At 45.3% G+C, this 18559-nt stretch overlaps 2 long non-coding RNA genes and 1 pseudogene across 2 annotated transcripts in view; 1 reads left to right on the top strand and 2 right to left on the bottom strand.

Moving 5' to 3' along the window:
* Positions 1-4270: 4270 nt before the first annotated feature.
* LOC116099466 lies at positions 4271-10725 on the bottom strand. Its single transcript, XR_004122256.1, has 2 exons — positions 10487-10725; positions 4271-4893 (listed from the first exon to the last, which is right to left on the bottom strand). It is a non-coding gene; the product is annotated as an uncharacterized LOC116099466 (long non-coding RNA).
* The window catches only part of LOC116099468, an 18524-nt gene continuing 7998 nt past the window's right edge, over positions 8034-18559 (top strand). Inside the window, exon 1 of the long non-coding RNA XR_004122259.1 lies at positions 8034-8404. This is a non-coding gene — a long non-coding RNA (uncharacterized LOC116099468). The remainder of the gene's footprint in view (positions 8405-18559) is intronic.
* On the bottom strand, positions 16497-17521 carry LOC116099461 (annotated as a pseudogene).

Below are 18559 nucleotides of genomic sequence, written 5' to 3'. Positions count from 1 at the left end.
GAAAGGGTTTATTCAACTTACTTCCATATTGCTGTTTATCACCAAAGGAAGTCAGGACTGGAACTCAAACAGGTCAAGAAGCAGGAGCTGATGCAGAGGCCATGACCCCTCTGATGCAGAGGCCATGATGTTCCTTACTGGCTTGGTTCCCCTGGCTTGCTCAACCTGCTCTCTTATAGAACTCAAGACTTCTAGCCTAGGGATAGCACCACCCACAAGGGGCCCTACCCCCTTGGTTACTAATTGAGAAAATGCCCCACAGCTGGATCTCATGGAGGCACTTCCCCAACTGAAGCTTCCTCCTCTGTGATAACTCCAGCCTGTGTCAAGTGACACACAAAACCAGACAGTACACACGCGAATACATAGAATGGTGAAATATTAGTGGTAGTGTATTTTCTTTATTAAAGAACCAATATCAGTGACATTACTGAGGATATTCCTCATAAACCTCCAAAAATGAACATTTTTCTTTTAGGGTTTAGAATTTACATTTATTTCCATACAGTTTACATTTTTAAAAATCCGTATATGTTATTACTGGAGAATATTACATGAGGACCAATGACAGGCTTCACGCTGGTAAACAAGTTAAAATGTAATTGGAATTTTATTAAGTTATATTAGACACAGATATAAGGCTATTTTCATGATTATCACCCCTTGATCCTCTAAAGACAAACATTGCCCAAATATTCATGTTCTCTACCAGGTAAAAAACACGAAGGCAGGGCCTTTGATTTTGATGTTATGTTTCAATTATCTCATGAAAGCATCCCTCTTTTCCTCTTTAGTATAAACATTAGCGATGTTACATTTGAAAGGTTCTTGCCCATGGATAGACTTGTTTCTTAATAGCTAGCTTGCCATTGGGCATCTGCTTTTCAACTTAAGTGGGAAGGGCTTTAAAACTCTATTCCAGAGTGGTTATTTCTTCTATTTGGAGAACTGTCAAAGAGCTAAACCTTAGAGCCAGGGCGAGGCTGCAGGAGAACAGCCCTGGGCTCTGCTGGAGCCTTAAAGACTGGGGTGCTGAACCGTGGTATTTGTGAGGGACTGACCTCCCTAGGCCATGGATACTTCATCTGGAGGGAGGAACTAGCATTAAGTCACCCAGGCTGAGAATCTGCTTGGTGCCAGGGACAAGCTCCTGGGTCCCTGGAACTTGGCAGTGAAGGCGCTGAGGGGGAGCAGAGGGTGTCAACAAGAAGCAAGTGAGTCACCCTAGGTTAGGACAGGCACCCAGAGGAAACAAACAGTACAGTGATAGAGGAGAGGATGCCAGTTAGTTTAGACACGGTTGTCAGATCTCATGGAGGAGGTGACATTGGAGCTGATTGTAACTTAATCCTGATTGTGACATCCTGGAGGTGAAGAGGGTAAACAGTAAACATGACACTGGTCCCAGAGTAGGAGGTATGCAAAACAAAACAAAACGAAAACAAAACAAAACCCAAACAAAACAAACAAAAAACCAAAGCAAACTAATTGTGTTGAGTCAGGGACAAAGCCATGGCTACGATCTAGGGGCGGGGCTCTTATATATTCTAAGAGTCTGTCATACACAGCTGATTCTAAGGTTTCTAAGGGGTCCACTCTATTATTGCACGGAAGACTCCACCAGCATGAAGTGTTTCGCACAGCTGGTTTCTCAGACAGTGGAAACAAATTTCAAGTCATGAATTCCATTGTGAACCAAATTTTCTGGATTGGACTATTACATTGGTTTCAAATTAGATGGCTATCAAACCATTTTGGCTCTCTGATGAATTGATTCAGCCAAGAAATTAGCTCACCTCCTGACTTGAAAGACGAGAAGCAAGTGGTGGATGCAGGCCAGAGGCTTACAGAAAGCTTCCTCGGACAGGTGGCTTTGCTAGCAGTGTTGAGATTTAGTTGTTAAAAGCCTGATCTCCAGGCAGTGGTACCCCTGAGAGGTGACTGGATAAGGAGGATGCTAGCTACATGACGGGCAAATATGGTCATAGCAGAACGGGCTCTAAGGAAGTGCAGACGATTTGAGGAAGTAGGTCACTGGCGATGGGACCTTTGAAGGCTATATCTTTGTCCCAAGACACTTCTTTGTTTTTGTTCTCTGCTCCCTGGATGCTTCAGGCGAGCAGTTTTCTTCCATATGTACTTCTGCCACGATGTTCTACGTCACCACAGGACTAATAACCATGGAGTCATAGACTACTAAGCCGGAGACCAGGAGCCCAAATAAACCTTGCAGACTTTAAGCTGATTTTTCCTGATAATTTTTTTTAACAGCAACAAAAGGTAGAGCACTGCAGTGAACTCTGCACTCTAGGCTTCCTCCATCTTTGTCATGAAGAGAATTCTGGAGTGGACGCATCACAATGGGCTTCCTGACACCAGACATGGGCACTTGCATTTGAGCCTGTACTTTTGTCTTTTTCAGTCTCTAATTTTTTAAACCTAGCATACAAAGTAATGGGTTTCAGTATGCAGTCTATGCATGTGTGCGTGTGCGCGTGCACGCCCCTGCAGAGTTGCAGTCACTCTGGGTTCCTGTCCACTTCCCCAGCCACCTTTACTGTCTGCATCATCTTGGTGATTTTATTCATTCTCTCAAATTGTCCTTACTTCTGCCTTCGTGACACACGTATTCCATTGCCTTCTATTTCCCCCCACAATTCTCTATTTCCTCCTCCTCTCTGAGTGTCTCTGTGTGCATGTCTCTGTGTGTGTATCTCTCTGTCTGTGTCTGTGTAAGTTTAAACTTAAATTCTTTTTTTTTTAAAGGTTTATTTATTTATTATGTGTAAGTGCACTGTAGCTGTCTTCGGACACACTAGAAGAGGGCATCATATCTCATTACAGATGGTTGTAAGCCACCATGTGGTTGCTGGGATTTGAACTCAGGACCTTTGGAAGAGCAATCAGTGCTCTTAACCGCTGAGCCATCTCTCCAGCCCCACTTAAATTCTTTATATGAAAGAAAATCTGGAATTTGTCCTTCTGTGTCTCGCTTATCTTGCTTTACGTGATGGTTTCTGTTCCATTCATTTCCACAGGTATGCTGTATTTTCATTCTGCTTATGATTGAAAAAAACGTTCATTGCTTACATGAACCACATTTTCTCTATTGGTTTAACTGGAATCTGATGGTTCTATATATTGCTAATGTGAGTAGTACAGCAATTAAATACGGATGTGCAAACATCGTGTGGTAGTTCCAGTTTTAGTTTCTTAAGAAACCTCCACACTGATTCCCAAAGTGGTGTCTCCAATTTACCTTTGTATCAGTAGTACCACCCTTCCCCATGTTCACAGCATCAGTAGGATATAAGGGCCACTCTTCCCCATGTTCACAGCACCTGTAGTATATAAGGACCACCCTTCCCCATGTTCACAGCACCTGTAGTATATAAGGGCCACCCTTCCCTATGTTCACAGCATCAGTAGTATATAAGGGCCACCCTTACACATCTTCACAGCACCTGTAGTATATAAGGACCACCCTTACACATCTTCACAGCACCTGTAGTATATAAGGACCACCCTTACACATCTTCACAGCACCTGTAGTATATAAGGGCCACCCTTACACATCTTCACAGCACCTGTAGTATATAAGGGCCATCCTTACACATCTTCACAGCACCTGTAGTATATAAGGGCCACCCTTCTACATCTTCACAGCATCAGTAATATATAAGGGCCACCCTTCCCTATGTTCACAGCATCAGTAGGATATAAGGGCCACCCTTCCCCATGTTCACAGCATCAGTAGTATATAAGGGCCACCCTTACACATCTTCACAGCACCTGTAGTATATAAGGACCACCCTTACACATCTTCACAGCACCTGTAGTATATAAGGACCACCCTTACACATCTTCACAGCACCTGTAGTATATAAGGGCCACCCTTCCCCATCTTCACAGCATCAGTAGGATATAAGTACCACCCTTCCCCATGTTCACAGCATCAATAGTATATAAGGGCCACCTTTCCCCATGTCCACAGCATCAGTAGGATATAAGGGCCACCCTTCTCCATCTTCACAGCATCAGTAGGATATAAGTACCACCCTTCCCCATGTTCACAGCATCAGTAGGATATAAGAGCCACCCTTCCCCATCGTCACAGCATCAGTAGGATATAAATACCATCCACCCATCGTCACCAGCACCTGCAGTTATAAATACCACCCTTCCCCAGCATTTGTTTTCTTGATGATAATGTTTCTGACTGGGGTGAGATGGAATCCCAAAGCAGTTTCAATTTGAATGTTTCTGATGGTTAAAGATGTTGAACAATTTTAAAAGTGTTTATTGATCAGTTGTATTTCATCCTTTCAGAAGTTACCTTGATCATTTCGCTGTTTAGTTTTAGAGTTCACTGTAGATGACGAGGATCCCCACTCCCATTCTCTAGTTTGAATTTTGTGTTTGTCTAACAGGCCATACACAGAGGCTCGGGCATTGTATGAAAGAGTCTGGAAGGGAGGATCTGAGTGGGGTGGCAGGGGCAGAAAGGACTCACAGAGTCTAGGATCTCCACCCATCCCTTCCTCTGGGATTGGCTGGAGTGAAGCATGAAAAGCAAAGTCAGTCTATTGAAGGTACTTTTTGTGTCCTGGGCTTCTTTTGCTAACCCTGGCTTCTTTCCCAGGTTCAAGGCTTGCCTTGGAGACAAATCACTGAGGTCTGTGGTAGGTGCAGAGTGGAGTTCAAATCTGGTCTTTGAGAAGAGAAGCCTAGAAGAGAGTGGATTCTTGGAACCCCATGGAGGACTAGCTGCATTTTACCTGGAGACGAGATGAACTGAGGGGCGAAGCCAGCGATGCAGAGCACCAAGACTCAGCAGATGGATGTTGTGCCTGCTTTGCCCAGACATGGTTCCGACTCAGAAGGAGTATCTAACTATAAATAAGGAGAAGGTGATATCAGAGAGTTCTGCATTATGTGCAATGCAGAATGTAACAGAAAACAGATCTGGGGCTTCTAGGCTGCCCACGCCTCTGTGCTAACAAGTTAGATGAGAACTGACTGGTGTGGAAGAGTTCTGAGGACATCTAAGCAAAGAATACCGAACAGGACAAGTGTCTCTGAGCAGAAACCAGACATGACTATCTGATGATTCTAAAGAGGGCAGGGGTCTCCTTAAACCAGACCCATCAGATGCAAAGGAAGAGTGAGTAGGTTGTCTGTGTGAGAGGGTTCTGTGACACTTTAGAAAGTCTGGGTTTATTTGCTCCATGCATAGTGTCAAACAGGTGGTTGTAGAATTACTTTTTTTTTTTTTTTGGAAGAATGACACAGAAGGACACAGGGCAAGGTTGGGAATAGGGAAACCATAGGAGTCAACTGAAGAGGTGAAATCATTGTTTTGACCTGGGGATGGGCAGATAAAGATATATTCATTCATTTAGCTAGACCTATGTACAGTCTGACTAGACTTAGATCAAGTGGGAGCTTATAGCAGAGCCACATGGGATGCATGCCTCATGTTTCCAAGCTTCCACTGAGTAGCAGGATGGTGGAGTCCATGGCATTCAGAATTTGTGATGCACAATTCCACTGGAGGGCTGTAGATCCTGAAACCTACGGGAATGGACTGGGATATGAACAGAACCAGCAGCCACTGTACTGCCTGCCCAGATGGTGTTGCTCATGGGTTGCTTGGACCAGAGTCAGCTTCCCCAGTGCCCCAGTACAGGAATGCCCAGGCAGAGGGTAGCATGAAGGCTGCAGTCTAGGATGGAGTTTAGACTTTATGGTTTTAGAGCCCCTGGTCCATTTGTGATGTGGCATGATTCTGTACATCCATTACGGCTACATTTAGCCACTGATAACCATGGGGGGTGGTGGCAGGGGGAGAGTTCAGTGTTTGCTTTCCTGAAGCTTGCCTCATGCAAATGTCCAAGCCACACAGCAGCTGACAGACTCCCGAGAGCAGCAAGTGTCAGTACTGTGGGAGCCGTATACTAATCTGCTTGTCATGTGTGGTGGCCGGCTCTTCCCATGTGCTGAATTATATTAAATTATCCAAAAAGCCTGACACAGAAATGCCTTTGTGCTTTTAAAATCAGCTAGTAGTTTATGTTTTGTTTTTTAAGAGAAAGTGGCCTTTAGACATAAGGGAAGTATATTTTGGTCAGAATTTACTGTCATTTTTAAAAGCTGTTACAAAACAGGGATAATTAGATAAGCTGGTGGCGGTTAATTAAACTGATTGAGCGAATGCTATGTTATCCCAGTTCTCAGCACAGAGCCCTCTCAGCTTAGGATGGTTGCTGGCAGGAGGAGAAGAAAGCTCAGTTATTCGGAAAGAGAAATTTCAGATTCTGGATTTATGTTAAAAAGAGACACTTTTTGAAACTCTGTGCAAATGGCATCACATCTGGTACCTGATATTCTAGAGTCAGGGTCCAGGGACCCACAGATTAAAAGGAAGCCTGGCCTGTCTTGTGTCTAGAATAGATGGCCAAAAAAGAATATGGATGAGTTGGCACCAAATTTTACTTACAAGAGATAGAAGAATATTTCAAAGCACTTCTTTAGTATTTTACGGGCACTTCTCTTGGGAGTGGCACTAGGTTGTAGTGGTTTTGGAACTTGTTTTGTAGTTTCTGAAATAATTCCTCTAAATTCTGACTTCTGTACATCATATGGAGCACAGAGCATGTGTGTCACTCGTGGAACCACAATCCTAGCTGGGACATTCCCACCTTTTAAGCTTCTGGCAAAACAGACATTTGGAGTTCCTGATATTCTCATATTGACCAGCCTGGCTTCTTGGAAATTATCATTTCACTTTGATTCTTTGAAATGAACTTGCTAACTACCCACATTCTGAGATGTTGTTTACCACATTGGGAAGAAAAGACAAAGACATAGAAACCATCCTTAAAAAATTCTCAATGGCTGGAGAAGAACTTCAGAGTTACAGAATGATTTGATAAGTAAAACAAGCTCTGAAATTGTGTTTCTAGTCACATTAATGAAAATAAGCCCTTCTGTGGACTTTCTTAGTTATTGCAGCCATCGAGAGATTCAGCTGACATAAAATAGACTTCATAATAAAAGATGATACTGTCTGAGGGCATCGGAGTGGATTGCTTCTCTTTAACAGAGGGCCTAGAACCACAGGTTCTGGTCCTTGCTCCATGTCCTGGCCACACATCATATCCCATGTTCCTCTTGTATTCTGGTCAGAGGTCACATCCCATGTTCCTCTTGCCTCAGGGATAATTGCACAAGTAGTTGTTAGAAATACTATGGTGTGGCCTTTCAAAGGTGTCTCTGCCACATGCATCTCAAGTTAGCAGAAGTTATGGACTTTGATGGGGTGTTTATGTCTGTCTTTAATGGAAATGGGAACTCCTGTGTTTTGTTTCAGGAATTCCTGTCAAACTGCAGTGTGTGTACTAAGTGTGTATAGTTTGCTCCTGTTCTGCCTTCCCTCCCGCTAGCAGTCTCCACCAGATTGAATGGAGAATAAGGAATAAATAGACCTTTCTCTTCTTTCTTAGTGTCCCAGCCATTGTTAACTTATTACAGTATAGCATGTGAGGCTCAGGGACTTGGCAAGAGGGAAACAATCAGAAATGGGAGGGCTCCCCTTTCCTTAATTTCACAGTTTGTTATTTGCCTCAAGTGATGGAAAATGAGAGTCCATACATGAAGCCAACACACAGCACACATGATTAGGGTTACACATGGTGTGTAGGGTCAGGGTTGCATACAACATACATGGCCAGGGTTGCATACAACATACATGGTCAGGGTTTCACATAGCACTTGTGATCACAGGTGGTCTGCTGTGGGGATGGTTTCTATGTCAGTGCTTGGCTTTGCTCTTCCTGTTATAAGTACAGAAAATCCCTGGTTTAGGACAGCATGATGCACAATTTCCAACTTTACTTGGTGAGAAAGCCATATGTACTTAGAAGCCATAGCTTCTGCTTCTGACTTTTCCTCAGGCTAGTACTGTTTGGGGCCATCTGTAAAGGTTAAGCTTCATGTCTTATAAGTCAAGAGACAAATTAAGTGCTGGCATTGCTGAGATCGTCAGCGCAATAGATATTTTGAGAAAGAGACAGAGTGAGACAATGTTCACATCATTTTTGTTACAATACATTGTTATGTGTTGTATTTTATCATTGTTCTTTTTTTTGTCAAAATCTCCCTGTGCCTAATTTATAAATAAGCTTTGTCGTAGGCATAAGCAGAAACTATAGACACGGACTTGTGGGCTCCAGCTGTGTACCGGGGCTCTTGAAACACAAACCCTCAAGGATAATGGTGACCTCTGAACTAGGAGAGAGGGTTCCTGACTGGGTGCTGAGGATCCATTGAGAGAATTCTCTCCCTTCCAAGATTCCAATGACAAAACAAACACAGTTCCATCACTTTCCACCCTGGGGAACCGGTAAGTTATTTTTTATGTATCCTCACATACACCAGTAAGGGATTACTGAAGGGAACGTGGGTGACTCCAAAACAGACACACTGGGAAGTCTTCATCCGGGGATGACGGTTTCCTCAGAGCTATTAGATGGAGCTCTGTCCCCTAGTCTTCCTGAGTCCACGCCCTCTTGCCCTTCCCTAAGCCCCATGCAGATAGGGCAGGGTTGCTTTCTTATGGCTTAGTGGAGTGGCTGGGTACTCAGGAGGGGTTCCAGTGACCCCCCCCCACTCACTCCTAGGAGAGGATGTCGGCAGCCAAGGAGACCAGCTGTGAGGACCATTCCCACGCAGACACAGCTGGTCTTAGGAAGATAGTTGTTCTTCTGGGAGGATGGTGCTGTGCAGCATCCCTCATTGTGAGACACTGAAGAGTGTCAGGGGACAGCTGGCGCTGCTTCAGAAGGTGTCATAAATCACAACATCCAGTTACTGTGCTCTGAGTCTTCTGTGCTGAAAATGCCGAATTTTAGGCCTGGGACTTGGCAGTACAAAGAATATGAGTAACTCAGTGGCAATTCATTCATTCATTCATGGTTTGGTTTCTCATGTCATGGATTTTTTTTTTTTTTCTTTGTAGCTCTGGCTGTGCTGGAACTCTGTAGATCAGGCTGGCCTCAAACTCAGAGGTCCTCCTGCCTCTGTGTCCCTAGTGCAGGGATTAAAGGTGTGTGCCACGCCCTTTTTCTTTTTCTTTCTTCCTTCCTTCCTTCCTTTCTCTCTCTCTCTCTCTCTCTCTCTCTCTCTTTCTTTCTTTCTTTCTTTTTTTTTTGAGGCAGGGTTTCTCTGTGTAACCCTGGCTGTCCTGGAGCTCACTTTGTAGACCAGGCTGGCCTCGAACTCAGAAATCCACCTGCCTCTGCCTCCCAAGTGCTGGGATTAATGGCATGGGCCACCGCTGCCTGGCCTCAGTGGCATTTTAAACCACTCCAGTGATCTTTGCGCCTGTGTCAGAGCTCTCATATGAGGATACCAACCACCACTCAGTGTTTAACAGGAACATCGAGACTCAGAGCTAGGGTGGCCCCCAGTCTGTGCAGCCTGACTTCCTGTAGCCATGGGTGCGAAATGCCAGGACTGCTGCCAGGGTGGCTGCAAGCTGTGGATGACCAAGTCCCAGCTCACAGGCTAGTCATTTTGTCGGGATATTTCTATCAAGGTCAGGAATGCCAGTCAACAGCAAACACAGGAAATTATAAAACTCCAAGAGCAACTGACGGTAAAATCCTTTTTGGGATGTTTTTAGCAAAACAATCAAGGATCTAGCACTTTCCGGGACTGAGGGGACCAGAATGGAATACGACTGGCAAGCCAACACCACCTCTCCCATCTTGCACGTATGCTCTGAACTGTGAGGATGGTCTAAAAATAATTCGTGGAGACACACGACTGGCGCTTTTGTTGTTTACTCTGGTCTTTGCAAAGTGTCAGTCAGAGCTGAGAATTTCCTATCACTTGTATTCAATAGAGTCCTTTATTCTGAGGATATTGAAGTGTCTACTCCCATTGCTGAGAAGTAAATGACCGGGTCTTCTCTGAGAGTGAAGTAGCTGGAGGTGGGTTATAAAACAGAGGCAGGGAGAAGGCGAGAAGGTCAGGCTCCTGTTCATTCCTAGGATGGCTAGTGTGCAGATCCCCACACTAAAAGACCATTCTAAGTCAAACTGAAGGAAGAGAGTGGCCCCCGGAGCAGCTAAGCAGCCATGACAGAGTTGGCTTTTCTGTGTGTGGCACAGGAAGCCTCTCAAATCGCTTCAGCCCTTGGTTTCAGTTAATTCACCTGCATCATGATAAGCTATTGCAGAAGTTTGTAACTTAAAGACTTCTGATATAAATAAATGCTCTGCAAACTCCTGGATTTGATCACCATGAAATAACAAACAAACAAACAAACTCGCTCCAGATTGTCCAGGTGTCACAAGGTCTAATTTGAGACATGGATCTGCATAGAAAACCTTTCCCGGTTTCCTGGAAACGAATGGCAGTCAGGGACGGGATGAGGAGAGCTGGCTCCCTCTGCTCCAGGGCTGGCTGGTTATGCATTTACCTGGCAAGGATGAATTCTACACTCTCAGTTGTGCACCGGCACTGCGTTCCTTTGCTTTCCTTGATGTCACTCACAGTCATAGGTGACAGGTTGAAAGCATTTCTGCAAGTCTGGGGTCATCTGAAAATGACCCCAGTTTGATGAGCCTCCACTTCTCCAGATGCGGAGCTCTGGGCCCTCAGCTTGAGGGTGCCTGCCTTCAAGGTTTGGCTTGGGGTGTTCTTGCATCTCCTGACTCAAGCTGGGGACCACAGCATGCAGCTTACTTTCCAGAACCCTGCCCAGTCAAAGCGGCTGCATCACAATGGGCTCCACATCCCATCTCATCTGAGAGATCAGGATCCTTCAAACTTGTCAGCCTGGGCTTGATATGGAATCAAATCCATCCCAAGTTTATATATATATATATATATATAAATCCTTTCACCCGATTCCACTGGCCATTCTGAGAGTGAGGTTGGGAGGGGTTATTGATAATGACACTGAGACAATAGAAGTGGACTGGCACTCACCCCAAGTTTTGATCATCACTTCTTTAACTACACTGGTGCCTTGAATACTGTCACCCTGACCCCTCTAGCATAAGATCTCAAGTCAAAGCAATCACTGATTACTGCTCTATCATTACATCGAACTCCCAAGGGCTTCTCGCCCCCAGGTTCCTGAGTGTACCTCGGGATGGCTGTGTTCTCACTTCCTCTCTGAGTCCTTTGCCTGTTACCCACTGGGGTTATTTATCTTAATCAAACACTCCAAAGTTATAATTTTACTTAAAACAAAGCAGAAACAGGATGCAGAGAGCAATGTGAATGCTCACTGTTGGGCTGTCCCGGGAAGGCTGGCTGCCTGCGCAGAGGTGACTGGGTCATATGCCCGAGGTGATGATTTTGAAGAATTCAGCAACCAGGGACCCGAGTCTGCTACGATGATTAATGAAAATTAAAACAGAGGCTATTAAATTGTACCACTTACTCTGTAATTTCATGAAAATAACAACAAATCATGTCAGGGCGGAGAAGTGGCGACAGGGAAACAATGGTTTTGTTTCAATTATGGGATTAGGGTGATTTTTTTCTTCCACTATTCTCTGATTTCTCTGGAATGTGGTTAATAGACCGGGAACAATGCTCTCCCCCAACCCCCTCTTCAGGAATTAAATGAGGTAATTATTGTAAGGTGCATTTTTCTTTGTTTCTACCTTTTTCTCTTACCTCATTGTATCCGTATGACCTTGTCTTGGAGGAGTAATGGAGTGGGCCTGGGCTGATGGAGTGAGCCTGGGTTGGACACCCCCTGCCCCCTCCACAGCAAGGCATGCTTGGTTTTCTTTTCCTTTTTTCCCCTGACTTTGCCAACCTCAGCCACACATAAACTGCAGCAGGAGACCATCTTTAGGGACTCACCTTGGGAACCACGTGCACCTGTGGGGTGAAGGTCTCCATATTGCTTTCCCAGAACTTCAATCCTGTCAGAAACAGCTTCGCTGCATGACAGTTTATTGGGGGAAGGAAATGTCGCAGGAATTTTTAGCAGTTCAGCGTGTTACAGAAGTTCACATCTCCTCTCTGACACCCACTCGGATTTCCAGCCACAATGGTGGTCTGGCCCTCAGCATGTCTGACTGGGATTCTCGCTCCGGGCTCTGCAGCCATTCTGCGTTTGGCCTCTTTAATGATGGATACTTTCCAAGTCTTCAATTTTATTTCCTAAATCATTTGTGGAGAGGAAAGAGGGATTTTGATTTTGTTTTGTAAAGATGAATCATCTTTTTCTTCATGACCCAGCGAAGGCATCTTTGAAAGTCCCCTCTCCTGGAGGAGGTTTAGAGCACCAGATCCCCCACAATCCTCTGCTCAGAATTGGGAAGGTCAAAATTCTGCTCTAGGGGATCCTGAACACATTTCCTATTTTCTTCCAGGAGTTGTCCTAGAAAACTGACCATTACAAACACGGCCTATGGTCTAGTCCCAACTCCCTGATATAAAGGGACCTTGGAAATATATCCCAGATACTGATGTTAGCATTGACTTTAGCATTGCTATAGCAGACCACTGGAAACATTCCAGGGTCCCCCAGTGAGGACCTGGCTCAATAAATTAGAGTTCAACCCAAGAAAGAAGCTCCTAATGTTCAGAAAGCCAGGTATAGAGCGGAGTGTGCCATTTTCATCGAACCGTTCCTACATGTGCAGCATCTTAGCTGTGCACAGAGCTCTTTCCGCATGTGGTGCAGACTGGAAAGCGGAGGAGCTGAGAGGCAGAGGAGGAGGAAACACTAGCATTAGCTGGCATTGCTTTGGTCCTTTGCAAGTTGTTTGTACACACACAGGCACATCTTGTTGGGAATGCTAAGAGACTTTTCCTTTTGGTTGGCTTTCCTCTTGGGAGTGCAGCTTTCTCATTTTCTTCCATCTGCATTAAAAGGGGAAATAATTTCCATGCCTAGATCTCTGGCAAGCCCCCTCCTCTTCTCTCTTAAATTGCTTCAGGCTGCTGTGAACACATTTCAGGCTTGCTTTTCTTTTTCTTCAGCTGCATATTCCCTGGGGCTTCGAGTTGGATTCCCCTCCTCCCAGCGAGAACTCACTCCATCACTTCATGCCCCACCTGCAAAAGGTGGCAAGAAATTTAAAACACCAATAGCAGAAAGCTGATCCCTCCTCACCCCCACCCCGGGAGCTTGAGGGGGGACATTTTCATAAACTTCCGGCCTTGTGAAGGTGCCTTGAATATGCCCGGTGTTGAGCAATAGGGTTTGAAGGAGCTTAGTTAAGGGGACCTGAAGCTGTTTACCTGTATCAGGAGTGCCTGGTGTGAGTGATGGGCCAGTCAGTCCTTTACACTCAGGTGCAAATGCATCCTCTTTGTCTACATCCTGTCACACCTGGTGGAGCATCTGCTCCCAGAGTTACCCTCCATACATGCTGACACCAGCCCCGCCCTCACTCCTTGTCAATGAGATCAGTGGCATGCTGGATTTCATGGCCTCTGCACATCTAAAAGGTACCTCAGCCACTGCTGCACCCCTTGAGTTCATGGCCATGAAGCCATCCCCAGGATGCTGGGCTTGAGGGCTATGCTGTTCAGTCACATCGCTGGCCATATGGAATGCATCCCTCCAGTTTTCTCTGTGGTCATGAACTACATGTACAAACTCACAGGATGTTTTCTTTCCTCAAAGGAGACAAAGTTTTCCAGAAAAGGAGACACAATTTACTTGTGTCATCTGCTCTGCTGTTCAACTCTAATCTTCTGAGGGTCCACCCGATCTAGCTCATTCTTTGTAGATTGCCTTGCAGTATTCATAGGCCTTACTGTAATTTACCTTTTAACCTCCTCTTTTCCTTCTTTCTCCTTTTCTCTCTTCTTCCTTTTGAAAGTTTTCCTGCTTTTAAAATTTTCCTCTGCCTTCCTTCTCCTCTCCTCAGATTCCCCCCCAGGCCTTACAAATATTCTTCGACCGACATCTCTTTATCTTCCAGGGAGCACTGGTGGCCCCAGTGGAGCCTGTAAGGAGGAAGAAGCATCTCTTGAGACACTTAGTGCCAGAAAACTGCCGTAAAGCACACAGATCTGCAGCGACCTGCTGAGGAGTGCTGAGTCCTAGAGTTCACAGCTGCACCCCTTTCCACAACACATCCTCACATATTAATATCAGTATTTATACAAGATCAGATTCCCAGTGAGTGTATATATATATACACACACATTAAAATTTAATAGCTTCTGTCAAATTATATTCCAGACAAAGCTCTACTACAACAATGTGTGCAACTCGCTGCCCACACCCTCAATAGCATGGCTTTCTCCTATGAAGATAAATGCTGCAAAAATAGCTTTATTGTTTCATTATAAAATGAAATAAGCTCACTGCCAAGAATCACCAGAGTTCCAGTAGCTTAGGACATCCATTGTTAACACTCAGCTCCTAATCCAATGTTTCTTATGTCTCTCCACACAGATGTCAGTGCGCACAGCGTAGCTGGATCAGCAGTTCTTTGCCATGCCCCTCAGCACTGGGTCTGTAGCCTCTTTCAGGGTAACAAACTGGGGAGCATGCTCTTCCCCTCACGACCTCTTCAAGTGCAGAGGTCTGTCACCTCCGCGCCTCACTTTGCCTTCGCCAACCCCTCTTTTCCATGCAGTGTGTGGTGAGGCAGCCTCTCTATTCAGGCATCGTTCGTGTCTGTGCGCCCTCCTCAGTCAGGATGGAGGCCTGTCAATTTGGTTGGCTGTCCCAGCGGACTGCATTGAAGGTTTTTCCTTACCCTCTGCTCTCCTGCCTTCTGCATAGCTTTCCTGCCATGGTCTGCACTCTCATTTCCTGGACTCATTCTGAGTTGTCTCGGCTTGGCTTTTCCCAGTCCCCTTTGCAGTGTAGGGTGAGTCCTTAGTATTCTTTATTTCTAATCTACTCATGTATTTTAAATTGTCAGGACTGTATATGCTTTCTATGTACAACATGATGTTTAGAAATATTTTTACCACATTCTTGAAGAGATGGCTAGGTTCTTGACTTGAGGTTTTTTTCTTTTCTTTCCTTCCTTCCTTCCTTCCTTCCTTCCTTCCTTCCTTCCTTCCTCTCCTCCTCTTTTTTTTTTTTTTTTGGTTCGGGATTTTATTGTGATAAAATGTTCACAAATTTTGCTTTAGCCAAATTCCACCCATTTCACTGTGTTGTCTTTTCTTCGTTCTCCTCCCCCTCTCTTCCTTCCCTCCCCCCTCTAAGCCTCCTCACCCTTTTCCCACCCACTCTCCCTCTCCTTTGGTTCTGGGAAACAAACTCAGTGCTGTGCTCACGCTGAGCAAGCACTCTTCAGCCGAGGCAGCCCTCAGGCCTGTATTTTCACCTTAGAATCTTCCAGATGCTGATCTTGATTTCTTCCTTGCTTTAGGAGTCATCGATAGTGTGTTACTTACCTTAAACAATGGGGCTTTTTTGGAGATATCTTTCTTTTCTGGTGTCTGAGCTAGCACCAGGTAGTCATAGAGCTTTGTCTGACATGTGTACATTTGGATGTGGCGGACCCTTACTTATGGCCCTTGGAAACTTTGTACATTCTGTGCTTGTCAATTAGGTTAAAGTTGTTCAGTAGTTTATTTCAAATGTATGTTTTTTTTTAATGTATTTTACTTCTTTCTGCACCTGTTTTAGTAATCACTGAGATATGAATTTAGAAAAAGTAAAAGTCAAAGTGTCACTGGGTGGTGGTAGCACACATCTTTAATCCCAGCACTCAGGAGGCAGAGGTAGGTGGATCTCTGAGTTCAAGGCCCTCCTGGTCTACAGAGAGAGAGTTCCAGGACAGTCTGGGCTACACAGAGAAACCCTGTCTTGAAAAAAACCAAAACCAAAACCAAAAAACTAAACCAAACCAAACCAAACCAATCCAACTCAAACCAAACCAACCCAACCCCACCCCACCCCTCCAAGTGCCAATTGGTCTGTTTCATCTGAAGCCTGTCTGTGCTTGCTCATGGGTTGTGAGCCACTGTCTGTACTGTGGACCATGCTAGTCCAGCATTGTGAAGAGATGCTCTTTACCATTACCAGGCCTCTTTGCTCAAACCTCATCTGCATGTTTCTTATGCAGCATTTTACATGCCCCCCCTTTTCCCCTCGAGACAGGGTTTCTCTGTGTTGCCCTGGCTGTCTTGGAACTCACTCTGTAGTCCAGGGTGGCCTCGAACTCAGAAATCTGCCTGCCTCTGCCTCCCAGGTACTGGGATTAAAGGTGTGTGCCACCACTGCCTGGCTATATTTCCCTTTGATGGGTGTCAGCCTTATACACCTTTTTCCAAAGCTTACCTTTTCATATTTTTCTATCTTTTTTTTGTGTGCGTGCAGTGAGCTTTATTGATGGTATTCAAGAGAGTAGGGAGGGCCCCCTAGGCCTCTCCTGTTATTATGGGGGTCTGGGATGGAAATTGTGAGGGAGATGCTCAGTGTTGGGGTAGGGACTCCTCAGCAACTGAGGGCCTCTCTCTTGCTCTCAGTGTCCTTGCTGGGGTGGGTGTCCAGGGCTTCTTACTCCTTGGAGGCCATGTAGGCCATGAGGTCCACCACCCTATTGCTGTAGCCATATTCATTGTCATACCAGGAAATGAGCTTTACAAAGTTGTCATTGAGAGCAATGACAGCCCCAGCGTCAAAGGTAGAAGAGTGGGAGTTGCTGTTGAAGTTGCAGGAGACACCCTGGTCCTCGGTGTAGCCCAGGGTGCCCTTCAGTAGGCCCTCAGATGCCTGCTTCACTACCTTCTTGATGTCATCATACTTAGCAGGTTTCTCCAGGTGGCATGTCAGATCCACAACTGATACATTGGGGGTAGGAACACGGAAGGCCATGCTGGTGAGCTTCCCATTCAACTCTGGGATGACCTTGCCCACAGCCTTAAGCAGCTCCAGTGGATGCAGGGATGATGTTCTGGGCAGTCCCATGGCCATCACGCCACAGCTTTCCAGAGGGGCCATCCATAGTCTTCTGAGTGGCAGTGATGGCATGGACCGTGGTCATGAGCCCTTCCACGATGCCAAAGTTGTCATGGATGACTTTGGCCAGGGGCGCTAAGCAGTTGGTGGTGCAGGATGCATTGCTGACAATCTTGAGCGAGTTGTCATATTTCTCGTGGTTCACACCCATCACAAACATGGGGGCATCGGCAGAAGGGGCGAGATGATGACCCTTTTGGCCCCACCCTTCAAGTGGGCCCCAGCCTTCTCCATGGTGGTGAAGACGCCAGTGGACTCCACAACATACTCAGCACGAGCATCACCCCATTTGATGTTAGCAGGATCTCGCTCCTGGAAGATGGTGATGGGCTTCCCGTTGATGACAAGCTTCCCATTCTCAGCCTTGACTGTGCCGTTGAATTTGCCGTGTGTGGAGTCATACTGGAACACGTAGACCATGTAGTTGAGGTCAATGAAGGGATCCTTGATGGCGACAATCTCCACTTTGCCAGATCCAGAGAGAATGGCAGCCCTGGTAACCAGGCGCCCAATATGGCCAAATCCATTCACACCGACCTTCACCATTTTGTCTACGGGATGAAGCTGGCACTGCACAAAAAGATGCGGCTGTCTCTGAAACAGGGAGGAGCAGAGACCATCTTTTTCTATCTTTTAACTCACATTTTATTTCATGCTCACGTCTTGCCTTCTGTCTTCCCAGGCTCCCGGCCACTTTTGGGGTCTGTTAAGTTGAAGCCTGATGTCTTGCTATTTGTTGTCTCCTTGCCTCATTTTTCTCTTGGTTCCCTTCACTCTTTTCTCCTTTTTGAGGGGTGGAGCTAATTACTGGCTCAATCTGTTAGCTTTATTTCCCCTTTTGCTTACCTTCTTAACATCGTGCTGCCCTCCTCTGGTAGTTGCTTTAGTTTTTAGTATAATTGGGCATCTGCATCAATGGGTTTGACATCTACAGACTGAACCAACTGCAGGTAGAAAATATTTTAAAAATAATCACATCACTATGGAAAGGGTACAGTCCTTTCGAGTCACCTAAGAAGAATACATTCAAACAACCACATTGCAAGTACACTGTAGCAAGAATGGGTGTGGTCTGGGGGTTATTTCAATGTTAGTATAGCACAGGCGTATAGTTTATATTTGAACAGAATGATATTTTTTTTAAAAAAATTGTTTTTAGAATTTGATTTTGCTAGATAATGCTTTGAAGGATGATTAATAGGTAAATCCACACCAAGATAGCACAATCTGTCTTGGAATGTGTTCCCTTGCTGCAGACACATGGTGTCTAGGCCATGATGGATCTCATCTGGCACACTTTCTCCACTGCTTTGAACTCTGCCGGGAACACCAAGGCCAGTGTGGTAGATGACGGGCACTTTCCCTTTTAGGATGACAGCTTTTACTTTTCAAGACCTCTATCCTGGTGTTTCCTACCTTATAATCCTTTTATTGGGACACATTGAGACAACGTCATATTTAGTTTTGTTCAGCTGTATGACATTGAACCAAAGGCATCCCATGTTATACAGCTTTTCTTTAGTTTCATCTGGAGTACTAGAGTTTTTTTAAACATTAAATTCTATTTTCTCTCCTAATTGTTTT

Source organism: Mastomys coucha, unplaced genomic scaffold (genome assembly GCF_008632895.1).
Source record: "Mastomys coucha isolate ucsf_1 unplaced genomic scaffold, UCSF_Mcou_1 pScaffold20, whole genome shotgun sequence".
Taxonomy (NCBI): Eukaryota; Metazoa; Chordata; class Mammalia; order Rodentia; family Muridae; genus Mastomys; species Mastomys coucha.
Note: the sequence above shows the minus strand (reverse complement) of the source record. Positions and strands in the feature narration are given on the sequence as shown.